The sequence below is a fragment of the Chlorocebus sabaeus genome, chromosome 8, assembly GCF_047675955.1.
Source record: "Chlorocebus sabaeus isolate Y175 chromosome 8, mChlSab1.0.hap1, whole genome shotgun sequence".
In the NCBI taxonomy this organism is placed as follows: domain Eukaryota; kingdom Metazoa; phylum Chordata; class Mammalia; order Primates; family Cercopithecidae; genus Chlorocebus; species Chlorocebus sabaeus.
In genome coordinates this window covers 139,965,784-139,983,104 of record NC_132911.1, presented here as the reverse complement: position 1 = coordinate 139,983,104, position 17,321 = coordinate 139,965,784, and positions in this window count along the sequence as shown.

Sequence of the window (17,321 nt, the reverse complement as noted above, 5' to 3'; positions counted from 1 at the left end):
AGTGGTGAGTCTAGGACTTGCAAGATTGTTGACTCCAAATTCTTTATTCTTTGTCTTACCTTAGCACATCACTTGGAGCCAACTAGGCCTCAGTACTTACTGTTAAATACATGTATAATTAGTAGCTTATTTTCTCTTGAAGTATTTAGAAGAAAGCAAAGACATTTGGCTTAACTTAATGTATCTGAAACATATACTTACTAAAAATCACGGAAGCATAGAATTTTCTCTCTTTAATCTGGCAACGTACGCTTTTGTCTGATGATGACATAAATCTGTTTTCTTTCTGGAAAAGCTATGCAACCCATTTACAAATGTGGTTCTGTTGGCAAGACCCAATGTTTGTTCCTGAACCCTTTACTGAGTTTCAATTTGAAGCAGACAGGCAGAATCATCATCACTCAGCAGAATCTATTTCCTATGAAAGTAGACACATCAGTGAGCATTTTGCTCCTTAAGAATAAGGCATGTAAGGAGTGTCTGGGAGAAATCTACATTTTTCTTCTAATTAAATTTCTTCAGGCTGTTTAGGGTAGTTATGGAGGTTTCAAGCTGCAGGACATTTTCTTTGTCACATTTTGTTTTTGAATTCAGTTCTACACAGAACAAGAGTTGACTGAGTACACACATTGTGTAACATATTGCACTAGGTCCAGGTTGGGAGACAAAAGCAAATCAGACATAGTCACTGCTGACTAGCATCCTACCACCTCCATAGAAGCAAAGATTTAGAGAGATGCTCAGAGCCACATGACAAGGGAGGTAAATAATAACCGTTTGTATGGTATAAAATATGGTGGGAAAATAAAGAAAAACAGTCGTTTTGTGGATTGAAGCCTGTTAGCATAGGTTACAGTCTTAGAAGTGAGTAAACTGCTTGCAGATGGAGGTGAGAATGACATTACAGGAGCAGAATCAGTGAGGTCATAGCATTAACAAGCGCAGGTATGACGGAGGATGCTAAGTAGTCCCTTGTGACTGTAAAATCCATGTACACAGGAAACGTTTCAGGTGATAAGATTACAAAGTCAAGCTGGGGCTATGAAAGAGCCAAAGATGCCAGGCTGGGGAGTGAAACTGTCTTTTGTAAAGAGCTCATGATTTTCCACAGGCAACTACTGTACCCAGTGGCCCATCACACCATCACCCCGTGCAAATGGCCTATCTCCTATTGCACTGCATTCCCATGAGGATATTCCATGTGACTTCCCAGATCTGTCATCTGCCTTTCTCTTTCCTGCTTATGATCATCTACAGACTGACCTTTATAGGTTGGATCACATAAACTCCCTTGCATTCAAGCAGCCCATTGGGTGGGACCAGTATAAGGCACTGTCTGTAGACAAAGAGCTTAGTTCCACCTTATCCCTCTCCCATTCCCATCCCTCCTTAGCTATGGCTTGACGTTGGTTACAGTATTCTATGTAAGTCGGAACAGCTGAGTTCACTCAGCATCCTGGATTGCTTGGGACTCAGAAATATCTCAGGATGCAGGACTTTCAATAATGAAGCTGGGATAGCTCTGGGCAAGTCAGGAAAGTCCCCAGCCAACTCCTATCCGGTGGCCTCCCTCACACAGCCAAAGTTCAACTACATTTTCAAGGGTTTTATTGAATTCTGGTAATTCCCTCTTGCCTCTCCAGGCCTGTGGGGGATGATGGCTTCCCTCAATTGATAGTGCCTGGGATCTTCATTATTCCTCATTAATTCCCTCTGCTGTGCCTACACTTCAGGAAACAGTCTCTTCATTGTATTCTTTTCAGACACTCCTTTGAATGTGATGTCTGTTTCCCGCAAGAGTTTGATAATACTAATAAAGTAAAAAAAAAAAAAAAAATCCATAATCTGTCTCATGCTTAACTGAGTCCACTACCTTTCCTCGTCTCTAACATCAGGAGAAAAGCATTTTGTTCGTCTGACTCCTGAATGACTAGACAATACAGAGAATAAACAAAGCATGGGCTTTTAAACAAAATCTGAACTCTCAGTTTTTGTAGCCTGACGACTGAGTGCGCCTGAACAAGTTAGTTCATCACAATATGTTATTTGTTCATTATGTGGGGGATAACCACAACCATGGCATGGGAATTTAAAAAGGGAACCAACATTTAATACATAAAGCCATGCCTCAATATGTAGCAGCCAATTTTAGCTCCCTTCCTGTTACAGAGTGCATTAAATGAAATCACTGATTTGGGAAGACAGCTAGCATTTATGGATATTTAGGGTATAGGCAGATTGGAGGAAAGTACAAATGTATCCATACAAAACAACAACAACAACAACAACAACAACACATTAATTGCAGGTCAGCTACATGGTGAGCACTGTTTTAGGTGCTAGTTCTTTTGACTTCTGCTCAGTGTCCACCATATGACAGACACCATACAGGGGTGTTGCTCTCCAGCCACACATGTCTCTTCCCTTATGCCAAGCATATCAGGTGGGTTCTTGTCTTTTAAATATTTGTACTTGCTGCTCTCTCTCTTTGGAATGTTCTCCCTCCAGATATTTAAGTGCTACCATCTTCCCTTCATTCAGATCTTTGTTTCAATGAGACCACTGCAGAAACAGTCCCAAGAGCACTAACCAAGAATAAAAACCTGGGTGGGCACAGTGGCTCAACCCTGTAATCCCAGCACTTTGGGAGGCCAAGGCAGGCCAATCACCTGAGGTCAGGAGTTCGAGGCCAGCCTGGTCAACAAGGCAAAACTCCATCTCTGCTAAAAATATAAAAATTAGCCGGGCATGGTGGTGGGTGCCTCTAATCCCAAGCTACTCAGGGAGCTGAAGCATGAAAACTGCTTGAACCCAGGAGGCAGAAGTTGCAGTGAGTCTAGATCGAGCCACTGCGCTCCAGCCTGGGTGACAGAGAGAGACTCCATCTAAAAACAAAAGAAAAAGAAAAAAGATTAAAAACTGTTCTTTATCATTCCCTACCCCTGACTTCATGGCACTTTCATTTACCTGGCATTATATTTTCCATTTATTTGTTTGTTTATTGCCTCTCTCTCCCCCTAGAAGTAAGCACAATGGAGGCAAAGACTTTGCTTTGTTCCTTACTATCCCCATCCCTACATGAACCGGGCTTTGCCCGAAGTCCATACACAATAAGGTTTTGTTAAATAAAGAACACAATGCTAGAAATTAGGAGCACAAAGATGAATATGATGTAATTGGACCGTTGTGACTCTGATAGCCTGGTAGAGGTAATAAATTAGAGGTTGGGAGATATAAGACAGGAGAGGAACTAATGGTCTTAACAATTCTGTAAGCCCAGCTAAGAGATTTTGATATTTAAGAGAAAAGAGCCTGTTTAAATATCTCTTTTCTTATCAAATGGAGAGGGCAGTCTTGAATATGGAAGATTCAATTAAGCCTGGCAAATCCATCTTTCACTGATTGTCTCTTGAATGAGAGGGACCTAGCTGTAGTCAAATGAACACGAGTGTAATGGGATTGTGAAACTGACTTACAGTTAACTGATGTTTCAGCATGGGGAAGCCATGTTGAAATTTACACGCTGGAAAGTTCATCCTTCCATTTTGGGAAAAGACAGCTTAAAGAGATACCCTTTTATCTGTTTGACCCTTGCTTTATTTATAATTAGATATAAAATGTGCTCTGCATAATATCCCACTTATTCTTACCAGCCATAATCTATCCAAGGAATAGCACACATGATGCATACAAAAATGCAATGTGATGCATCATGACTAAAAGTTCTAGAACCAGGTTTGTCTCCTCCAAGTGCCAGCTGTGTGAATGAAGGAAGCCCATTTTTACCTTTTCATATCTCAATTTCTTTATCTCTATCACTGAGGTGTAAATTTTACATGAATGTTTGTGAACTTGTTTTGTGAAGTATAAAATAGGATTTCTTTACAAGAGTTTATAAATCCCAATTGTATTTATGGTTGCACAAGCTTTGGAGGTACCAAAAATATGGAATAAAATTATATATATTGTGTGTGAATGCACAAAAGTGTATTTTTTTTTCTGAGATTCTCAAAGCATTCCTAACCCACCAAAACCTAAACCTTCCTGCTGCAAAATAGTATAAAAACCAGGGGATTTGGAGCAGCAAGAGTAGTATCATTACCTTTGGTTAGTAAAAAGAACAAAAGCCAATTTATATAAATCAGTCTTCAGAATTCCTTGGGTTATTGCTCAGTTTTCTCTTCTTGTTTTATAGCTAGTCAGAAGTTGTGGAAAGCAAATTACATACCAGTGAGCTTATTTAGAAAGGCGGGGTCTAATTCTGACCAACCAATAAATTAAAGGAGTCATGCTGCTAACTAAGGCAATCACAGAAATACCTACATGCCCTCTTTCCCTTCACTTCTTTATGTCTATACTTGTTTTCACTACCAGTCATGTTTTCTTGGATTATTTGAAATCTTTTGAGCATGTCCAGCTTAATTGTTACTCTAAGAACTTATTGGAATAATCATTTTATAAGGATGAACTAGTCAATTCAGCAAAGGTAGTTGTTGGTCTTGATATACTTACATCCCTAAAACCAACCAGTTGTGAGTTTGGGGGATGAGCTGCTGACTTCCAGTGGTTTTAGGTTTTCCCACAGATAAGATGAAGGGTTCAAATGAGATTCCTGTTTTCAACCACTCTTGAACAACAAATCGTCTTCTATGACTTTTCCACAACCTTCTGCCACCTGATCTTATTCTGTGTTCTCTCTGTCTTTATTCAAAATGCTTCCTCCAGCTGGATTGCATGTCTGCCTTCTCCACCTATGGAAATTCCAATCCTATAACCTTAAGTCAAATGTTTCCCATTCACAATGCTTTGTTCTTTTTGCTGAATTATCCTTAATGTGCAAACTCTACCTCTCTTTTTCTTTTCTTTTCTTTTTTTTTTTTTTAAGACAGAGTCTTGCTCTGTCACCCAGACTGGAGTGCAATGGCACAATCTTGGCTCACTGCAAGCTCTGCCTCCCAGATTCATGCCATTCTCCTGCCTCAGCCTCCTGAGTAGCTGGGACTACAGGTGTCTGCCACCACACCTGGCTAATTTTTTGTATTTTTAGTAGAGACGGGGTTTCACCATGTTAGCCTGGATGGTCTCGATTTCCTGACCTTATGATCCACCCATCGCGACCTCCCAAAGTGCTAGAATTGCAGGCATGAGCAACCACGCCCGGCTGCTTTACCTCTCTTTTTCAAAGTTCCTGTGCATACTAAGTGCTCAATATACAGTTATGCTACCTTTACGTACAAGAGTAAATCAACCTAGATATCCGTCTGTCACAATAAATGGAGCCTCGACATGCTTAATGATTCAGAGTTATTAGTGAGACAACAAAGCCTGGAACCTATGTCTCCTAATTTTAGTATGTCTGGTCAGGAAGGAGGTACTATGACCTATTAACTAAACAGAGAAGAACATGCAGAACTGAACCAAGAGGAATGAGATGTTTGGGAAACTAATCCAGTTGTGTGTATCAATGCTTCAAACAAATGGGCTGGCCTTGGGGTGAAGTATCAGTGCTAATGGGAAAGTGAGATACTTAAAGGAGAAAAGCCAGCAAGGCAATGAAGAACCACTCAGAGATGGAAGAAACTCACGTCCATAGACTGGGTCAGTAAGGTGAGGGACAGAGAAGGCAGAAACATAACGCATTCCTGGAAGAAAAAAAAGCATGGGTCATGGTTTGAATCCATGCTCTTTCCATTAGGTGCTGGGTGGTGGTGAGCACATTGCTTCACGTCTCTAAGCCTCAGTTATCTTGCCTGCAAAACAGAGATAAACATACAGCTCCCAGCTTTGAAAATTAAATACTATAAATGTATGTGGCATAGCTCAATATCTTGCATAGAGGATATAATAAATGAATGATTGCTTTTATTCTTATTGTTGCTATTTGCCTTATTCTTAGAATAAAAAAATTGCCAATAACATTTACTTCCATTTGGAACGTGATGATAGGGTTGAGTTATTGGCAGGTTCCCACTATACATAAACTTTCTCCACGAACTGGAACGAACCTGGGTGGCATAGGGGCACATAGGTTGACCCATCTGTAGATCGAGTTGACAGCATGTGGGGCAATGATGGTGAAAGAGCTGCATAAGGGCCTATTCCAGCCGAAGACTCGTGCCATTGTATCATGCCAAGTGTGTTGCAAAGTCTTGATCTCCATGGTAACCTCCTCTCCCTACACAGCACACCAACATCTGAGAGTCTTATTTTAAGCAATAGCTATTTTTCTCCTTTTTATTCATCTCCCTAGAGTTATAAACTTCTGTAATGCATGATAAGTTGCATCTACCTAATATCATCGACAAACTATTCTTCCAGGAAAAAAAAATACCCAATGAAAGCAAATCAATTGGCCATGGAAGTAGCTCTTCCCAGCAGTGACCTAATCTGCCTGTTGCAAAAGAAAGGTGAGGAAACTGTAATTCAGTAGCAAGCCAGGATTACTGGAAGCGATCATTTGATTTGCAGCACTGCCTTTGTGATCTTGTCATAGAGGCTATAATGTCATAGACTTTGACAAGGCAGAAGAAGGATACATTGTAATGGACCCTAGTGTTTGCCTGCAGAATTAATCTGCTCAATCATGTCTCTAAACCTCAATTTCCTCATCTGTGAAATGGTAAGAATGATAGTTTCCCAACCTATCTGAAGAGGTTGTCTATTTGTTTTTAGGACATTCTAGGTGAAAGCTTTTATACACTTTACATTGCTATGTAAAATCTAAGCTCTCATTATGCATCATTCTTTGATACCTGTTTAACTTTTGGCAGGAGTCTAAAAACTAAAATTGCCTCTTCTTTCGCTTTCTTGCTTTCTTCAGCTGAGAGAACTGCTAAGCAGGGAAGAGCATACACTTTTATTTAGCACACTAAAGGCAAAAATTTTATTCTGCTTTGTTTGCTGCTATAACCTTAGCCCTAGAACAGAAATTAACTCAGGTATACATTCATTCAATTTCTTGTATGGATACATTTTTGTCTTGGTTTGGTTACTGTAGGGGCAGACTCTAAGACAAGGCTAGGATGTAACTAGTTATTTGGGAAGTGGTCTCAGGAAACACCAGTAGGGAAACGGAGAGTGAGTCAGGGAAGGGAAGGCACCAGTGAAAGGTATATTGAGGAGAAAGCAAATCCTGCTGTTGTCGTGTAGAACTTGGTCCTGCTAGGGAACCGTCAGAGTCAACGGAGGACACACACCTCCAAAGCACAGTGGAGTTGCTGGAGTACTAATTGCCTACTCATACTCATCATTTGAGTGAGGGCTTCTCCCAGGCACATTATTCCCCCAAGAGGTCTCTCCACCCCTCATATACACAGAAGTTCTGCAGCCAGAGAATGACCACTAGCAAAGAATTATAGGTGCTGGCAGCTGGAAGTTGGGCTGGCATCACAAAAATAGTAAGAGGTTATGGGCAGGGCACCACTGACATCTGCTTCAATTGTTTATCAGGAAGTCTGTGTAAATCATCTTAATTTCTGTGACTCAGATTGAGTTTTTTGTTATTCAGTGATTCTAACAGTGATCTATAATTTGATGTTATCATTTTAATTAATGTTGGATGTAGGAGAAAGGAAAGATGAAGAGGCAATATCTCGATTGCTGTGACGTTGGACCATCTGATGCTCTGATTTTTATTTTAAAATTGGGACATGTAATACAAGCAGTCTGTGGTATGTTGTGACTAAAGATCATGGTGTTTTGGTGAGATAAACAAAAATAGAAAAAAATTGCAAAAAGGGCGTTAGATTTGGGTTCAAATGCTTTCTTTGTCATGAACTGATACATGATTGCAGACAATCTCTCCTCCACTGCAAAATTAGAATCTTGAGTCAGGACAGAGACAATAATTTCAAGATATGTGCCACCTCTGCAGCATTGGTGTGGCCGCATCAAGTACCCTGTTGGGAATATTGACACTGTGTTCAGGTTTGTAGTAAACAAGCCCCATTTTTTCCTGCTGATGTTGACAAGGAGCTTTGAAGAACTGCCTATGCCATTCTAGTTCTAGGTGCTTGCTATATATAGTCGCTGTGAACTTCTTTCACCCTGTCCTGTCTTCTCTTTTTCTGTAATAATCAACTTAATCATATACTGAGATATTTTAAAACTCTCAAATGTAAAAAAATAGAATGCAATTAGCACTCACCAAAACTATATTTGTATCATACCTTCTTCCCTTGAAAGTTTGAAAATCCCACGCAAGCTGACAGTGCTCAGGATCAAGAATCTATTCAGAAAGCATCATTTCTGTGTGGTTGTGTAGAAGAGGAAGTTAATACTGATTCCCATTTCATGACAAATAAACAAGCTATTATTACACATGGAGGCAAAGGCCAGAATTTGAAAAGAATATAGAGCATAATATAATGAAACAGAGGTCATAAAACCCTAGGAAACATGATCCAATATCTTGTATACTCGCTGAATAATTACATTTATTTATAATTTTAAGTAGACTTTTGCATGTATTTTCTTATGTAGTCCTTAAATAAACACTAAGATAAATAACGACGTAAGCCCAGAGAAGGTGTTGTCATGTCTCTTTTATCTAATATTATATCCCCACCACTTATCAGAATTTCAAATGTAATTTTTACCCTCAGTAAATACTTGTTGAATCAAAGTCTTATTTTCCTTTTTCTAGACAAGATAAAATATTTTTCTCAGATCACACATCTTGTAAACAGAAGAATCATTGCTTTACCACAGACTTTCAATGTATGTACCAGATATTCTACCTGCGTGTATTCAGAGTTAATTCTCAGGACCATCCTGTCAAAATTGCATCGTGTATTGTTTATCTTCTCAGTTAGATTGTAAGCCCTTGTCCATCTTTTACACAACTGAGACCTCACTACCTAGCTTAATGCCTTAGATATGGTAGGTGATCAAAACTGAATTGTTGAAACAATTCCTATTTGAAAATGTAAACAAAAGGAAATTTTTAAAGAAAAACAAAAATTTAAAGGACTAGATCAAAATCACATACAGAATAAATGATAGAAAGCTTGTCTAGAGTTCAATGCTCCCTAAGTACAGATAGAATAATAAAGAGGATAATTTAAGGACAATTTACTGATAAGCATTATCATATCAACATGCAACAAAATTTTAGCTACCCGAGTTCAGATTCTGTCTGATTTTGGATATTAAAGAAACAATGCTTTCAAAACTATCAGCTGCTAAGTATTTTGGAAAAAAACACAACTTTTTAAAAAATTGCTCAAACATTCACTGTGAGTTGACAACACTATTAATTTGGGGTGACATGTGTTGCCTTTTATGGTGCTCTCTGGCCTTATAGAACCTAATGGATGGTGATTCCAAATGTCAGATTTTCCTCTTTCTCACTTGACCCTTGGGTTTCGGAGTGAATTACATTTATCACGAAAAGGTCAGCAAATACTTTGAAGTAACATGTGTACAGAGAAGAAGGGAAATGTAATGGTTAATAGAAATTGACTTTTCTTTATACTGAAGTATAACCATGTTATCTGTAAGCATGTTAGGCCAAACTTTTAGCTTTACAGAAGAAAAACAGCGCTAAATCCCTACTAAATAAATATATGCATCAATTGAGTGTTTGTATCTAAACCTAAGCTGATCCCAATAAGATCAGTTCCTTCTGAACTTATGCTACATAATTTTTCCCCAAGAAAATTAGTAGCACATGCCCCCATCCTCTTGGCCTACAGCCCTTTCACCCACCTTTTGGTTTCAGTCATGGTTGTTAGGGACAATTCAGATTCGCTTCCAACTGGTAGGTTCCACCTTAAGCAGGATTTGCCTATCTCTCTATCATGCCCTGAAGACTTCTACACTCCAAAAGAAATAAGCCTAAAAATAAGAGAAAGTGGAAGAGTGTGTGTCCTGGTATTAATGGATAAATGTTTTAGACTCTCGTCTTTCAAAGAGATCAATCTATGGTGTGTGTGTGTGTGTGTGCGCGCGCGTGTGTCTTCCACTACCAGAACTGAGGTACAGAATAAAATCCCAGGAACAAGTGTGAAGACATTGATTACATGTCTTCAGGATATACTAAGTTCTGGGTTTATAAAGATGACCTCGGATGGTTCTTAAATTGTCAGAACTCAACATCCAGTAGGTGAGAGATGTCTGAAAATATATATCCCTTTGTTGTGTTAGCAAACTATTCCTCTGAAAACATGGGTCAGAAGTCAAGTCTTTTAGAAAGGTTTGTCTGACACCCTTCCTCCAGAATCTTCATGTTCAAATGTCCTTACCAGATGTTTTTGCATTTATGAGTATATGTTTGCCTTCTTAATAAAAGGTGAGCTCCTTTAAAGAAAAGACCCTGCTTTATTCAGCTCTGTATTCCCAGAACTTGTATCCATCAGGTCCTCAATAGAGGTCTGATTTAGGGAATAGTATGTAATTCTATATTCTTGAAATATCTAACAAAGTTTCTTATACATCTGTACCAAATTCTCAGATCTTAGCCAAATATTTTATTTCTTTTTTATTTCAAGGCAAGTGGATGTTGATTCTTTCTATTACTACTCCTCTGGACAACTTCTGTATCTTTGCAGTTTCCACAAATAAGCCTATCTCCATTCATCTAAAACCACATGTATTTTTAGTGTTCTTGGAGAACAGTAGATTGAATTTCTGACACCGTACCTTGGACACCCTTAGAATTCAAAGCTCCCATGGAACTGACTTTGATGCCTGCAATTTCCAATAAACAAACTCTTGAAGAAGATAGTAAGTAATGCCAACCACAAAAGAAGAGGATAACAGGTTGATTGCCAAATGCTGCTATGAAGTAAGATAAAATAGAACAGTTGGCCCCCAGGCTTGTGGCAAGGTGGAATGGCATAGCCAAATAGGATCATTTTGCAATTTCTCCCTCATCTAGCAGCATTAATGCCATCTTGTCCCTATGTCTTCGTCTCCTGGCACCATTGCTCTTCTCTCTCCTCCCATACCTACTCACCATAATAAATACATGTAGTCAAATACAAATGCAAGTCACCTAGCCCAGTGAACCTTTAAGAACCTTTGCTGTGTACTTTCAGCCATGTGTTTTTCTCCTAATGTCACTCATCAATCACAGCTGGATAATGTAGGGAGCAAAATCATATTGCCTTTCGGGAGCTGGATGTGTGTCCCATGTTTCCATGGGCTGACTGTGGATCATTTAATTTTTGAATGAAGGAAGTCATCCTGAACACACATTCATTTCTGGTAATTGCTTTTAAAAAAATATATCACAATATGCTGGAGGATGTATTTGCTTTGTTTTGGTTTGTTTTCCTTCTGTAGGTTCCACTGCTTTTTAATAGATTTTGAGTTCTGCATCCTTAAGTTTATTTCCTGATTTTGGTCAGGGACTTTTACAGAGAGCACTGCTGTATTTGTTTAGGTGGGAGGATCTTGAGGGCAGGTAAAGACAAGACCCTTGGTCAGAGAGCCAGCTATAAAAAAATGCACTTATAGACAAGATCTATCTTGCCTTTCTCAAAAACCCTGTTAGATCAGAAAATTAAGTTTTATTATAATGCTTTATAGATGAAGATCTAACACTGGGAGGTTGAAATGACTGGTCAGAGTCATGCCCAAGGAAAGCTGTGTATCTTGCTTGTATTAGAATCGAGTCCTACCTCCTGTCAGTCATTTTTCAATAAACTAACAAAAATGTTATACTAGTAAAACAGTTACATTAAAAAATAAAATAAAAAATAAGAAAGAAGAGCCATTAAACAAGTAGTATCAGTTACTATCTAAATAATTTCCTATGTTATTTTTTAATTTCAATTTTTATTTTTAATTACTAGTAATACTTATATATATTTATGGGTTATAATACGATCTTTTGATATATGTATACAATGTAGAATTATATCAAGTTAATTAACATATCCAAGTTAATAATAATGTATATTTCAAAATTACTAAACTAATAGATCTTAAGTGTTCTCACTGTGAAAAAGAAGTATATTAGGTGATAAATATTTTAGTTAGCTTGATGTAATCCTGTGTGTTATTTCTAATGCTCATTTTAATATGAGGAACATTATAAATGAAGATAGCGAGGCACTAATAAGGAACTTGTTCAAAGTTCCATTGTTTTCAATGTGTCTGTACTTAAATTAATTTAACTGTGACCAAATTTAATGCTGATATCCTTTCATTTCATTGCCACTGACTTATAGTTTGACAGCTAATGATCAAGTTTAGTGAAGATTAAGTATTAAGTAGAAACCAATGAGCCTAGAACCTAAAGTATAGAGACGATAACAAGGGTGTTGTTTGATTTTGATTTACTCTGCAAAATAAAAGGATTAAAACACAAACCAGAGGAATAGAAGACCAAAAATAATTAGGCGCAGTGTTAGCAATTAGCCAGTGATTTTAAACTGGGGAACTATTCTCCACATGTTGAGAATAGGTAGACAGATGATGTAAGCATCAGCTTGGGTTTTTTATTAGTCCATTCTCAAGCCACTATGAAGAAATACTCAAGACTGGATAATTTATAAAAGAAAGAGGCTCAATTGTCTCACAGTTCAGGATGGCTGGGGAGGCCTCAGGAAACTTACAGTTATGATGGAAGGGGAAGCAAACATGTCCTTTTTCACATGGCGGCAGCAAGGAGATGTGCACAGCAAAAGGGGGAAAAGCCCCGTATAAAAGCATTGGATCTCATGAGAACTCACTCACTATTATGAGAACAGCAGCATGGAGTAACCACCCCCATGATTTGATTACCTCCCACTGACTCTCTCCCATGACCTGTGGGGATTATGGGAATGACAATTCAAGATGAAATTTGGGTGGGGACCCAGCCAAATCATATCAGGTTTCTATACCAAAATATCATAGTCTGGGTGGTTGAAACAACAGACATTTATTTATCATAGTTCTGGAGTATGGAAGTCTGAGATCAGGGTGCCAGCATGGTTGGGTTCTAGTGAGGGCTCTCTTCCTGGCTTGCAGACAGCAGCCTTCTTGCTGTGTGCTCACATGACCCCTTTGTGCCACCTCAGGGAGAGATCACTCCCTTTCTCTTCTTACAAGGGAATTAATCCCTTCATGAGGGACCTATTTACCTCCCAAAGGCTCCATTTCCAGATACCATCACATGAGGAATGAAGGCTTTAACATTAATTTTGTGGGGACACAGACATTCAATTCATAATGAAGGAAACATTATAGGAAAACATAGTGGGAAATCAGATAGAGACTTAATAGAGAAACATTATGCAATCAGGAGACAACTTGCTTCAAAAAGTACTGAATGCAGGTACTAAAAGTCTCTATAGAAAGCATCCACTGTTTCTCCTCCTTCCAAATCAGCCTCTCTGGGCTCTGCCTATCTTATCTGTGGCCTCATTTTCCCCACCTGCAACTGGGTTTTTAACTTTATTCCAAAAAACATGCACTGTGATACCCCCTAATTGCACTCATTGAGCTTTTAACCTAAGGAACAAGTACTTCATTATCTCCAAATCGAAGAACCCAGAAAAAGAGCTCTATTTGCCCAGTTTGATAACAGGCATGACCCAGGACTTACATGTTGAGATAAGAGAAATGAGTGGCCAATGAGAACTGGGTCACATACCCAACCTGGGGCAGGAGAGTGAGATTCTATGATTGGTCACCATTTAATAATCACATTATTGTACATAGTTGTCCAAAGTAATGAGTTTCTAGATGGACAAAATTAACTAATATGCACTACAGAAATGTCCTAATATGGTTATAAATGGGTGAGAAATGGAAATAACACAGAGTATGAAAAAAGAGAGGATTGGGAATCAAGTAATCTGAGGTCTCTATTCTTTCACTTTCTATATGTGAACAATTTTTTTTTTTTACCTCTCTGGAGTTCAACTTAACTAACAATAACATGAGGAATCCCAAAGTTGCTGTGCATAAGAACTGCTTTGAAGATTTTTCAAAGTGTATGTTGCCAGAATGTCTTAATGGGAAAACTCTATGTATTTAGTGATAGGAAATAATAAAAAACAATTATCTCTTGGCCATCACTCAGGGACCACTAAACTGGATGACCTCCTTGGGCCTTTTTTGTTTTAATACTTGATGATTATAAGTGACAGAGAGGGGGAGAGAGAGAGAGAGAGAGAGAGAGAGAGAGAGAGAGAGAGAGAGAGATGGAAACAGAAAGAGAGAGAGACAGAAAGACCGAGACAGAGAGGATGTGGAATAAGATGAGGATGAGGATTAAGAACATATGCAGTTTTGCAGCTGACTAAAGAGATATCTGTAACATGTGCCACTCAATAATCCCAATACAGTCTCTGCTTGCTGATACAGTGAAAACCTGCCACACGCTTTCAAGCAAAAACGATTCTCAAGACTTTCCAAATAAAGAGCTATGGGCTCATTCTGCATGCAGACAATATCATCAACGGAAACACACACCACAGAAATAGACTACTCCCCATGGTTTCCTGCCCTCCAGCTTTCGTAAAGTCATAACAGATGCTCGACAGCCGAACAGAGCCCAGACTGGTAGCAGCTGTGCATTGACTCCTGCTAATTAAGCCACCTATCACCTGACCAACAGTGCATCCCACGTTGGGATTGCTCTAGGAGAGGCAACAGTCACACTAATCCTTCACCTTGAATGGGGAAGATTTCAGGAACAAAACAAGTTTTCTTCCAGCACTGTCTGCTCCTACAGGAAAGACAACAAGCCCCATATGGAAAGTAAGAACACAAGTTACTGGGGATTAGTGTCATAGCTAGGTTTCAGTGTGAAAATAAATAGCGTAGGGACCATTTAGTTAAGGCATTCACAACTAAAATATGCATTTGAATTATTTGTGGGTCCTTTGAATTACAGATTCCTGGACACCAACCTAGATCTTCTGAATTAGAATCTCATAGGTGTGGACAGTATGTAAACTTACATAAATCCTTAGCATACTCCAATGTGTGTGTGTGTGTGTATGTGTATGTGTGTGAGCGTATGAAGCTCGCCTGATGATGGTGAGGTGCTTTCAGTCTTAAGAGGAGCTGAGTTTCTCATAGAGCTTCCCGGTTCATGTACAAAAGGGACAGGGTGCCCAGACCTTCATCCTCTTCCCAGAAGAATCCCCACCTCTGTAACAAATAAAAAGCTGATGTTCACTTTAATATGGGGTCGAGACTAGAACTCACATCTTTCGAAAATTAAAAAGAGAAAACAGGGGAAAAAAGTAAGATGAAAAATGGTGGGCTGAATCTATTAAGTTGCAGTTTTTCTTAAAAGTTAATTTAAAAATCTGTATATAATCTCAGATAGAATAAAAATACAGTAGAGGCAATAACATCAGTTTAAAATTACATAACTGGTTTATATCATAGCCTCATTTTGTACAATAATATAAAGACAAACAAACACATCCAAAAGTTAATAGTAGTTCTTGGAGAGAATTACATGGGTTTGAATTTCAACCCCATCACCTTCTGTGATATCTTGTGCTAGTTAACTTCAGGGTCTTCAACTACAAAACTGGGATAATAGAAGTGCCTACTTTGTAGAATTCTGAGGTATAATTTTTAGCAAACCATAAATGAAAAGAACATTGTTCAGTGCTTGGCATGTGTTTGGCAAGTGCCATCTGTGATCATCATTCCTGGAAAACATGTTTCTACATACAGTAGATACCAATGTCTAGACCATCCAGGGCTAAATCCTCACCACGCCGCTTATTAATGCCATGATTCATTTGCAAGCTCTAGTCAAAGAAGGGGGATAGAGCAATTATAAATCTGAAGGAGGCTAGTAGAGTGGAAACTGCAAGCCAGGAGCCAGGAGCTGTGATGCTTTGCTCCACAAAGTGTGGATCGTGATGCTTCGGGAGCTTCAGCATTACTTGGGAGCTCATTAAAAAGCAAGAATCTTCAGCCCCACCCCAGAACTACTGATTCAAAATCTGCATTTGAACAAGATCTTTAGGTGACTCATAATACAGTAAATTTTGAGAAATACTACTTTAATGGTTCAGGCCCCAGTACCGCAAATGCTGGAGAAACAGTGTAACTCAGAGCAAAAACTACAAAACAAAAATAGAATTCTCCAATGGTGGGTAAAGACAGTTACAGGGTAAACCCATTGACAGGTAACTGACAGGTAATTTTACAGAGACAGCACCAGTAAATGGAATTCTGGAAGAGAAGTTTTTGCTATCCAAGACTGTTCTTCAGGGTCAGTTCACTTAAAAAGATCTGTATTCCTAACCAGAGAAGTCAAAATACTGAGCAAACTTAGAAAAACGTAGCCGACTTCATGCATCAGAGGCAAGATGAGAAGTTAAAGAAAAATCTTTGAGCTGCAGGTTGTTTTGGGTAAGAGAAAAGCTGAGAGATCAGGGGAAGAAGAGACGAAGTAGTAGAAGAGGATGAAGGTCTGGACACCCTGTCCCTTTTGTACATGAACTGGGAAACTATGAGAAACCATGAGAAACTCAGCTCCTCTTAAGACTGGAGGCACCTCACCATCATCAGGTGAGCTTCATACACACACACACACACACACACACACGGTGTTTCATACTCCCAGGAATTCTGTGTAATTATCAGGAAGAAGATGCTGGCTTCTATTTCCCTAAAACTTCCTTAAGGTGATGCTGACATTCAGTTCAAGTGAGAAGTGTTTTCAGGAGTGAGAGAAGCCAATTTAAAATAAGATATCAACAAAAGCAAGTCATCAGCAAAGACAAATCAGAGCAAAGCTGATAGAATAAGCAACAGAAGTAAAAGTGTAAATAGGCCAGAGACCAGAGAAAGTCCATTGACTCAGTTGTGGGGTTCCAGGTGCACTTCTTTTTCTTGGGCTTAAGAATAATAATAATCTGTGTTCATGTGTGTTTCACATAAGATGAAACATGTATTTCTAAATACCATATGGAATGAACATAAATTTGTTAAAAGTTCTATAATATCACTACTCAAAGAAGTTCTATAAAAATTCTTATACATAGTGGAAACATTTAAACTGCCTTGAATTATGCAAAAAAAAAAAAAAAAAAGAAGAAGAAGAAGAAGCCAGGAACAGTGGCTCACGCCTGTAATCCCAGCACTTTGCGGGGCCGAGGTAGGCAGATTACAAGGTCAAGAGATCGAGACCATCCTGGCCAACACAGTGAAACACTGTCTCCACTAAAAATACAAAAATTAACTGGGCATAGTGGTGGGTGCCTGTAGTCCCAGCTACTCAGGCTGAGGCAGGAGAATCGCTTGAACCTGGGAGGTAGAAGTTTCAGTGAGTCAATATCGGGCCACTGCACTCCAGCCTGGTAACAGACTGAGACTCCGTCAAAAAAACAAAAAAGAAAAAAGAAAGAAAA